Below are 10,740 nucleotides of genomic sequence, written 5' to 3'. Positions count from 1 at the left end.
TTGACATGATCAATTTGTCTTTGTCCTATCCTTTGAATGGTGATGTTCTCGAAAAAGTTTGGATTGGTAAAGATGTGTTTTATGAACATTTGAGAGTATTTGGTTGCTAAGCTTTTGTTCACATTTCAAATGATGAAAGGTCCAAACTTAATAGTAAGTCAAGACAATGCCTTTTTCTTGGCTATGGGCATTTGGTTATAGATTGTGGGATTCGGTTGACAATAAAGTTATTCGAAGCCGTGATGCTATGTTTCTTGAAGACCAAACAGTTAAAGACTTTGGCAAAGGTGATCAATCAGAGCCAAAAACTAGTGAACTCATTGATATGGATCTATCTCCTTCGTCTTCGGTGGATGATGAAAATGGGGCAGATGTACAGCCCCCTTGTAAAGATGTGGATAATGATGTTACTCCAAAAGAAGTTGAGCCCGGAATTGAAAAAGTGCATCAAACTCAAGAACCATCACCACAACTTGTGTTGAGGAAAATCTACAAGGGACTGGCAACCTTTGAAAAAGTATCTTCCCAATGAATTTGTGTTGATATTCAATCAATGAGAGCCCGAGAGCTATCAAGAAGCAATTGAGCATGCAAAGAAAGGTGATTGGAAAAAGTCCATGTAAGAGAAAATGAATTTCTTACTTGAAAACCACACTTATGATAAAGTTGCCTAATCGAAGGAAAATTCTGAAAAATAATTGGGTCTTCAAATTGAAGAATGATGGCAAGAATCTAAGGTATAAGGCACGTCTTGTTGTGAAAGGTTTTGGGCAAAGGAAAGATGTTGACTTTAATGAGATTTTTTTGTTGGTTAGGAAAATGTCTTCTATTCGGGTTGTACTTGGCGTGGTCGTAAGTATGAACCTTGAAGTTAAGCAACTTGATGTGAAGAATGCATTTCTTCATGGTGACCTTGAAGAAGAAATTTACATGAAGCAACTGGAGGGTTTTGTAGAGAAAAAGAAAGATAAATTTGTTTGCAAATTGAAGAAAAATAAATATGGTCTCAAGCAAACGCTGCGACAATGGTACAAAAAATTTGATTCTTTCATGATGAATAATGTTTTTTTAAAACCACTTCGGACCATTGTGTATTTGTGAAAAACTTTTGGATGCCAAATTTATTATTCTTTTGATTTATGTTGATGACATGCTAATTGTGGGTCAAGATTCTATCATGATTAACAAGTTGAAGTTAGAGTTGAACAAATCTTTTGTTATGAAAGATTTGGGACTAGTAAAGAAAATATTTGGTATAAAAATTGTCCGTGATCGCACAAATAGGCTGATTTGGTTGTCTCAAGAAAGCTATATTGAGAAAGTTCTTGAGAGGTTTAACATGGATAAAGCAAAGGCGGTTGGTTGTTCACTTGCGGGTTATTCCAAGTTTAGTTCAAATCAATGTCCTACAAGTGAGAAAGACAAGGAAGAGAAGCTGAAACTTCCTTCAGCAGTTGGTTCTTTGATGTACACCATGATTTGTATAAGGCCAGATATTGTTCACGCCGTTAGTATGGTCAGTCATTTTCTCTCTAATCAGGTAAAGAACAATGGGCAGCGGTGAAATGGATTCTAAAATATCTTCTAGAGTCTTCGAAGGTGTGTTTGTGATTTGGGAATGGTAAGCCAATGCTTGATGAGTTTACGAATTCCGACATGGCCAGTGATGTTGACTCTAGAAAATCTACTTCGTGGTATTTGATGACTTTTGCAGAAGGAGTTGTGACATGACAATCTAAATTACGAAAATGTGTTGGTTTCTCAACTACTGAAACTGAATTTATTGCTATTACAAAAGCTTGCAAAGAAGAGTTATGGTTGGATAAATTTTTGCAAGAGTTGGGTTGAAACAAGAAAGATATATGCTTTATTGTGACAGTTAAAGTGCTATTCATTTGAGTAAAAATTCTACTTTTCGTTCAAGATCAAAACACATTAATGTGAGATACCATTAGATTCGTGATGTAATAGATTCGAAGTTGTTGCAACTCGAAAAGGTTCACACGGATGACAATATTTCAGATATGTTGACTAAGATTTTGTCGAGAGACAAACATTTGAAGTGTCAAACTTTGGCGGGTATGGTTGATATCTCTTCCTAAGTCGGTAAGGGGAGAATTGTTAAGTATACCTCCTTAGTGGAGTATCAAACTCTATTAATTTATTAAAAATATTTAATTTGATTTGATATTAGTTATAATAATTTTTTTATATATTATATCGGACTTTTAAATGCCCAATGGATATTTAAAAATCTATTAGTGACAGTTAGGATTTTGATAATAAAAAATAAAAACTCTAATTTACTACAATTAATACAACTAAAAGGGTTGTCGTCAATTGCGTCAATTGCAACGAGTTATCACCGGCGTCGTCAGATTGATTTTCTAGGTGCTGGGTGTGTTTTCATTTGGTGACTAAGATTGGTCAAGGCTTTGTGCTTGGGGCTATTTCAACCACTTTTGTTTATGTATTTGGTGAGATTTTTTTTCTTGCTTATTTGTAATTATTTAAAATTCATTTAATGGTGGTTTGTGAGATAATTTGTATCTCGTTTGTAATAATTTGAAAATTCTTGGTTGATAGTAAAATTATATTTTGGTACCGTGAACATATCTCACATTGAGAGAATCACATAAAATTTTTTATGTTGTTAATTTTATTTTTTTACTTTAATTTTTATTCTCATTAATTAATTTATTTGCGAAAAATCTTCTATCTTTCCTAATAAAAGGTGCAACTCTCAGTCATAGGTAAAGCTCTCGCTTCCGTCCCCCTACCCAAACTGTCACTCAAAGGAGTCCCTTAAAAAGGAGACTCTTGTTATAATGTAAGCTATGTGCGAGGTGATTGTTGGCATCGGTGATTTTTGTCAAATAAAATTGACCCTCAAAAAAAAAAAAAAATATTAATTATTAAACTCGGGTTAGATATTCATAAAATGTCTAAAATATATTTTTCATTAAATTTAATAACTAAAATACTTTTTTTCCATGAATTTTACTTAATGGAAATTGTACGGGGAGGAAATAATTCTCCTCGTATAATCCTGTTGACCAAGTCCACGCTCCTCCGTACGACGTCGCTTTGTCACCTGAAAACACAAACGTGAGCTAGCCGGCGGGTGCGTGCAGGAAACCTCTCCGATGCCTAAGTCAGAAAACTTGACAAATAGACAAAGCTCTAAGTTCTCAGAAAGATTATGTTCAATTACCTCCTCCAAGGTGATGCTTGTGAGCTTTTATAAGTTTCCTGTGGCACAATCCTGGTAGGACTTGTATTTCTCCATGCAGAGTCCTCCTAGGATTCAATCTCTTAAGGATAATGCTTATCCTTTTACACCCTCCCCCACTGCTTAAACCAAGTGGGATGGTTTTCTTTACGGCCGAACTTCCTTTTGACCGAAGTAAACTTGGCTATACCGAGCCACAGAAGGCCGAACTATCCTTAGTTCGGTCTTCTCCTCCAACTCTTTACTTCGGCTGCCCTGTTCGACATTGATGCGCTTAGATCAAACTTCCAGGTAACAAGTTCGGACCGACCTAACCAATGTAAGTCACGACCGGACTAATTCCGACACCGGTCTTCCCAGAACATACTGCGACCGGACTAACTCTGAGTTGCCTCCAGACCGGAGTAATTTTACTCTTCCTTGGGCCGAAGTAACATTTATTTCTCCCAGCCGGAGTAACTACGCTTCTCCTGGACCGAAGTAACATTGCTCTCTAGGCCGGAGTAATTTTGCCCTTCTGGGCCGGAGTATTCTGTATGGCCTTTTTACCTAGTCCACTGCGTTTTGGGCTTCAAAGCTCAACTTGCAGCTCGGCCCAATCTTTCCCAAAAATTACCCTCTCAATTGCCCCTTAATTCCATCTGCATAGCATGATTGGGATTACCAGTCCACTGGCCGAGCTAGTGTCGTTTTAAGCTTCTCCAGCCGAGCTAAAAAATACTTTAGCCTCTCCAGCCGAGCTAAAAACTCTCGGATTTTAAGCCGAGCTAACTTTACTCCTGGCCATGTTTTGTCCGGTCAAAAACGTCTCTTCAATCATAAGGTCTGTAACGCTTCCCATTCTTATGACACGTGGCATGTTTTGGTTGGCTAAGGACGGCTGTCACGCCGTCTTCGTGCTCCGTGATTTTGAAACAGTTCCCGCTTCTTCCTTTCCTTTTCCCTCTCTCATATTTCACAAAACATCCTTTCCTTTCTGAAACCTTCACCTGTATTCACATTCCCTATCTTCTCTCTCTGTCTTCATTTCTTTGCTTCCAAATCCGTGCTTTTCGTTGCTGCTACTGTTCCACCTTTAGCTTCTTCTACTCTAATCTGGTGAGTAAGCCTACCCTTTCTTGCTTTTTTGGTTGTTCTTCCATCTGTTTTTGTTTTGTATGCTTTTTGTGAACATTTTTCTCCTTCTATCTGCTTGGCTTTTGTACTTTTTTATGAAGAAACCAGTAGAACTCTATGTATGTATGAACTATTTCGTAGAAAAATAGTCTTAGATCCAAAATCACCTAGCAACCGGACTAGGAAACTGTTTGTGTTATGTATGTGGATAGATTCAGAACGTAACCGAACTAGAACTTGTAGGAATATCAGTAGTTTCTTCTGACCCACTCTAGCCAAGATAAGTTCACCGAACAAGCTTGCTCATACCGAACTAGGTACTTCGGTCTATAACCGAGCTAAGATTTTAGGGCTAAGCCGGCTTTCTTAGTTCTCAAACCGAACTCAGAAAGCCGCCCCTAAGAGCTCAACCGAAGTAATTATACTGTAATCGTTTTAGGCCTTGGGACTAAACCAGCTTTCTTAGTTTTTTAGACCGAACTCAGAAAAGCTGCCCCTAGACGTTAAACCGGTCTAAACTGCTCAAAACCGAGCTAAGAAACCTTCTGAAGAGCCGAGGTAGAACCAGCCCACTAAGCCGAAGTAGGATTTGTATATCTTGCTTATAATTTGTAGCGCGGTCCAATCGATCTGTGCTTAACCCCTTTGTTTTCTACCTTGCAGACTTAGGTTGCCCAGACACTCCTGCGTGTGCTCAACCGAGCTACTGAGCCAAATTTTTGTACCGAAATAATTTATTCGTAATTTATACAACAAATGGGTAAGTATAGATATTTAGTCGAAACCCCTGGTGGTATGGCCGAATTTAGGCAGGACTACCAGATTCCTGATGATGTCCAACTGGTATTGGCCAAAAAAGATGCTACCCCCTGGAACAATGAAGGCTTTGTGCCTTTTACCCTTCAATCCATAATAGAGACCGGACTACGGTTTCCTGTCCAACCGCTAATCTGCGAATTTCTTAGACAGACTAGGTTATGTCCCACCCAACTATCCACCAATACATACCGTATTATAATGGGGATAGCCGCATTAAACCACCAAACCGGACTGAATCTTGGTCTAGCCGAGATCTTTCATCAATACTCTATCGGCTCAAAGAATGCTGGGTGGGTCTACTACCTTAGAATTCGCCGCCGCCGAGAGAAGATAATCAAGCACACTCCGGACAAAGATCTTAACGATGACGATTTCTTTTGGGTCTCTGGGAACTTTGAGGATTTTCGAGCTCAAATTCCTGGCCGACCCATAAATTGGAAAATGGGAGAGCCTGGTAATTTTACTTCGGTCTTCTACTTTGTAAGTTATCTCGGTTGTTTAGTCTGTTAGCCGAACTAACATTTCTCTCTTTTTTGCAGATTTTGCCCATCTCCATTCCCTGTACAGCTATCCTAACCTCGGAGTCTTGCGAGCCGCTTTTCGGGTTAAAGAAAGGGATTGGGCCAAGCTTCTAAATTTCGAACCGACCTACCGTTACAGCGGTCGACGGAAAGCAAAGGTGACTGACTTCCTTCTTGAAGAGGCACCGGAACCGGACCCAACTTTGCCCGAGATCAGACTTGTCCCTCTAACCGCAGAAGAAGAGATGGCGAAAAGGAGCAGGGTCAGGGCCCTTCTAACCGAAACAGCTAGGCCCGAAGTGGCGCCTCCCAGCCAACCGCAACCTGCTGTTGTCGCTCTTCCTTCCCAACAGCCATCCTCTTCCCGCCGAACCAAACGCGCCCGAACTTCCGAACCCGAACGAGTTCTGATTGATGAAGAAACTCCTACTCAGCCGAGCTTGCCACCGAGCCCCCAACCGGAGTCTTCCGACCGAACTATCGGCTGTTGGGCACCGAAACTAACTTTCAACGACCGAGTCATTCTAGACACAGACTCGGTCGTTGCTGAGAAAGACCACCTGTTGGCCATCAACCTGGCCAAGAGCGTGTGTCTGCCCAAAGACATGGAACACCACCAGAAACAGTTAACCACCGAGCTGAAGTCCATCCGGTCAGCCACTAAATCAATGATTCTGGTAAGTAACTTCGGTCGCATTTCTGTTTTTCTACTCAACTTTTTCTTCGGCTAAATTGAGGTTTTTGCTTTGTCAGGCCATCCAGAAAAACCAAATCACCCACAGGAAAGTACTGGAGCTGAGGAAAGTGACTAGGCAAGCAGCGGCCGAGGCAGAGGCGAAAACGGCCGAACTAGAAGAAGCTCGCAAGGAACTGGCCGAACTCCGGGGTGAGGTCGGCCGACTGACCGGAATGGTTAGTTCGGCCGAAGCTGAAAAACAAAAGACTGCCATAATTCTGAAGGACAAGTACTTGCGCGAGTTGCTAAAACTTGAACGAAAGAAGGATGCCGAAATAAAGGAGAAGGTAAAAGAGGCTGACAAGCAGGGTTTCAAGAGGGCAGAGGATGCTTACGCCCTACAATGCAATGCTGCCAAGGATCTCTTCTTTAAGTGCGGCTGGAGGGGAGCCGTTGAGAAGCTCGGTCATGATCCTCAGACCGAGGTTTTCAACCCTCCAGCCTACTTCATACCGAACTCCTTGATGGAATATGCCACGGCCATGCAACAGCAGTTCCTTGAGGGCTCAGATGATGAAGATTCTGATGAAGACTCTGCCCATGGAGATACTTCGGTTGTGAATGTGGATCAGATAGATCGGCCCGAGTCCAGAGTGGAAGATCTGACTATTGAACAGCCAAATGAAACTGTGGCTCCGGTCGATACCACTGTTGTGACTGAAGGAGTCCTGCCGCCAGAAACCGGTCTTCCAGCTGACACTGATGCTGCCTTTGATGCCGAGATAGATGAACTTTTCTCTTAAATTTGTACTCTTTTCTTTGTAACCGAACTAAGCCCCTTTGTAATGACTTCTCTTTGAATGAAAATTTTACTTCTCTTATTCCGGTTATTGTGTGTGTGCTTGCATTTGTAATGTCTTCTGTTACTCCAAATGTTATTTCGGTTTTTGGTTGGTTAAACCATACTTACCAGCCAACCACTCCTTAGCCGACATAATTACTTCGGCTGAGGAGTATTAAGTGTTGGTTTATTCCAGCCAACCACTCTTCAGCCTTGCACTTACTTCGGCTGAAGAGTTACAGGTGTTGGTTTATTCCAGCCAACCACTCTTCAGCCTTGCACTTACTTCGGCTGAAGAGTTACAGGTGTTGGTTTATTCCAGTCAACCACTCTTCAGCCTTGCACTTACTTCGGCTGAAGAGTTACAGGTGTTGGTTTATTCCAGCCAACCACTCTTCAGCCTTGCACTTACTTCGGCTGAAGAGTAACAAGAGTTGGTTTGTTCCAGCCAACCACTCTTCAGCCTTGCACTTACTTCGGCTGAAGAGTTACAGGTGTTGGTTTATTCCAGCCAACCACTCTTCAGCCTTGCACTTACTTCGGCTGAAGAGTAACAAGAGTTGGTTTGTTCCAGCCAACCACTCTTCAGCCTAACACTTACTTCGGCTGAAGAGTTACAGGTGTTGGTTTTTTCCAGCCAACCACTCCTTAGCCGACATAATTACTTCGGCTGAAGAGTATTAAGTGTTGGTTTGTTCCAGCCAACCACTCTTCAGCCTTGCACTTACTTCGGCTGAAGAGTTACAGGTGTTGGTTTATTCCAGCCAACCACTCTTCAGCCTTGCACTTACTTCGGCTGAAGAGTAACAAGAGTTGGTTTGTTCCAGCCAACCACTCTTCAGCCTAACACTTACTTCGGCTGAAGAGTTACAGGTGTTGGTTTATTCCAGCCAACTACTCTTCAGCCTTGCACTTACTTCGGCTGAAGAGTAACAAGAGTTGGTTTGTTCCAGCCAACCACTCTTCAGCCTAACACTTACTTCGGCTGAAGAGTTACAGGTGTTGGTTTATTCCAGCCAACCACTCTTCAGCCTTGCACTTACTTCGGCTGAAGAGTTACAGGTGTTGGTTTATTCCAGCCAACTATTTGAAGTTAGTTTTTCCAGCTAACTTATAGTATTTGGTTATTCCGACCAAATGTCCTACAGCCTGGATCCTTATCCTGGGCTTAGGAAGGATGTTGGTTTAATCCAGCCAACCTCTGAGTTAGTTTTTCCAGCTAACTTGGAATAGAATGCTCGCAAAAAACTTAGTCTCTAAAGCTAACTTTTACAAAGAATAATTTGTGCTAAAAAGAATTGCTCATTTTATTGAAGGAAGAAAAAATTACACATGTTTGAAAAAAGAAAAGCTAAAAGTAAAATAACTTGAGATTGGCCGTATTCCATGGCCTAGGGATTGCCTTGCCATCCTTGTCTTCTAGGTGGTATGCCCCTTTGCCGGCTAACCCAACCACCTTATAAGGACCTTCCCAATTTGGGCCTAACTTGCCGTCTCCTGGGACCAAGGTGTTTCCCATTACTTTGCGCAATACCCAATCACCAATTTTGAATTGTCTTGGATGAACCTTTTTGCTGTATTTTTTGATTAATTCTCGTTGGTATGCGGCGATGTGGACCAACGCTCTTTCTCTTCTTTCTTCTGCAAGGTTGAGTTCTAAGGCTATGGCTTCTTCATTTAAGTCTGGATCAAAATTTTCGCTTCGAATTGTGGGGAGGCCAACTTCTAGTGGGATCACCGCTTCCATTCCATATGCTAAGGAGAATGGTGTTTCTCCTGTTGATCGTCGAGGTGTGGTGCGGTAGGCCCATAAAACATGAGGAAGTTCATCTGCCCACTTGCCTTTTGCCTTCTCTAGCCTTTTCTTAAGTCCATCCAAGACGACTTTATTTGATGCTTCTGCTTGCCCATTTGCTTGGGGATATGCCGGTGTGGAATTGTAGAACTCTATCTTGTACTCTTCACAAAAGCTTCTAAAGATCCTGCCGTCGAACTGAGTTCCATTGTCTGAGATCAGTGCTTTTGGTATGCCAAACCGAGTGATAATATTCTGCCAAACAAACTTCTTCACATCCTTCTCTTTGATTGACGCCAGTGCTTCTGCTTCCACCCATTTTGTGAAGTAGTCTGTTGCTGCGAGAAAGAATTTTCTGCCTCCGGGTGCTGTTGGAAGTGGTCCTACTATGTCTAAGCCCCACATTGCGAAAGGCCATGGGCTAGTTAAAGGTAGGAGTTCTCTTGCTGGTTGATGTATTTGGTGTGCGAATTTCTGGCATTTTTCACACTTCTTCACATATTTTTCTGAGTCTGCTTGCATATACGGCCACCAATATCCTTGCGAAATAGCCCTGTAGGCGAGCGACCTTCCCCCTTGATGACTTCCACATACCCCTTCATGTATTTCGAATAGGAAGGCTTCTACTTTGCTGGGATGAACGCACTTGAGGTAAGGCCCAGAGAATGACTTCTTGTATAATGCCAAGGATGGAGATAGCCAAAATCGCTGCGACTTTGCCCTTATTTTGTTGGCTTCTTTTTTCTCTGCTGGTAGGATGCCGTCTTTTAGGAACAGGATGATGGGATCCATCCATGAAGGGCCTAATTCAGTGCAATATACTTCTTCTGCTTCGGGGTCTTCTATACTTGGTCTTGGTAAGAAGTCGATGAGTAATGGATGAGGGATCGATGTATCTGCCATTGAGGCCAGGCCTGCTAGCTCGTCCGCTCGGCTGTTTTCCTCCCTGCCAATTTGTTCTATCCTTACCACATCAAACTTCTTGATCTCTGTTCTGACTAACTCTTGGTACTTGGCCATTCTGTCGTCCTTTGCTTCGTATTCGCCCGAAATTTGGTTTACCACCAGCAGAGAGTCACTGTATACCATTAGTTCGGCTGCTTTCATGAAGTGTGCTGACTTGAGTCCTGCGATAAGCGCCTCATACTCTGCTTCATTGTTGGATGCTGGGAAGCCAAGGTTGATTGCTTGCTCTATAACCAGACCGTCTGGAGAGATGAGGACTATGCCAAGCCCTGCACCATGTCGGTTGGATGCTCCATCCACAAAGAGCTTCCATATCTCTCCAACGAATAGTTTCCAGCAGGTGGAAGGGTCAGACGATGTTGTGGGGTCAAGGATGGTGTTTTCATCAAAGTCCATACTGGTTGTCTGCCCTTCGTCCTCTGTTTGAACTGCTGGTGAGCCTTTGTTCGTCTCTTCCTTGTGGTCCTTAATGTGGTCTGCCTTTGTGCTTGATGAACTACCTTTCTCTAGGGGTTGCGCTATTCCGGCGTCAACTTCCGTCCCTAGTTCGGTTGAGTCAGTCAGGTCGACTGGGCAGATATGATGACTTCCAGGAGTAAACTCTGCGACGAAGTCTGCCAAAGATTGAGCTTTTATTGCTGTCTTGGGTTGGAATTTGATGTCGAATTGTCCTAACTCCACTGCCCACTTCAAAATTCGCCCACTAAAGTTCGCCCTTTCAAATAGAGCTTTTAGTGGAAAGGCCGTGAGGACAACTATGGTGTGGGCGTGAAA

This window comes from Camellia sinensis, chromosome 6 (assembly GCF_055761805.1).
Source record: "Camellia sinensis isolate YWXY chromosome 6, ASM5576180v1, whole genome shotgun sequence".
Taxonomy (NCBI): domain Eukaryota; kingdom Viridiplantae; phylum Streptophyta; class Magnoliopsida; order Ericales; family Theaceae; genus Camellia; species Camellia sinensis.
The sequence above is the reverse complement of the archived record's forward strand: the minus strand, read 5'-3'. Positions refer to the sequence as shown.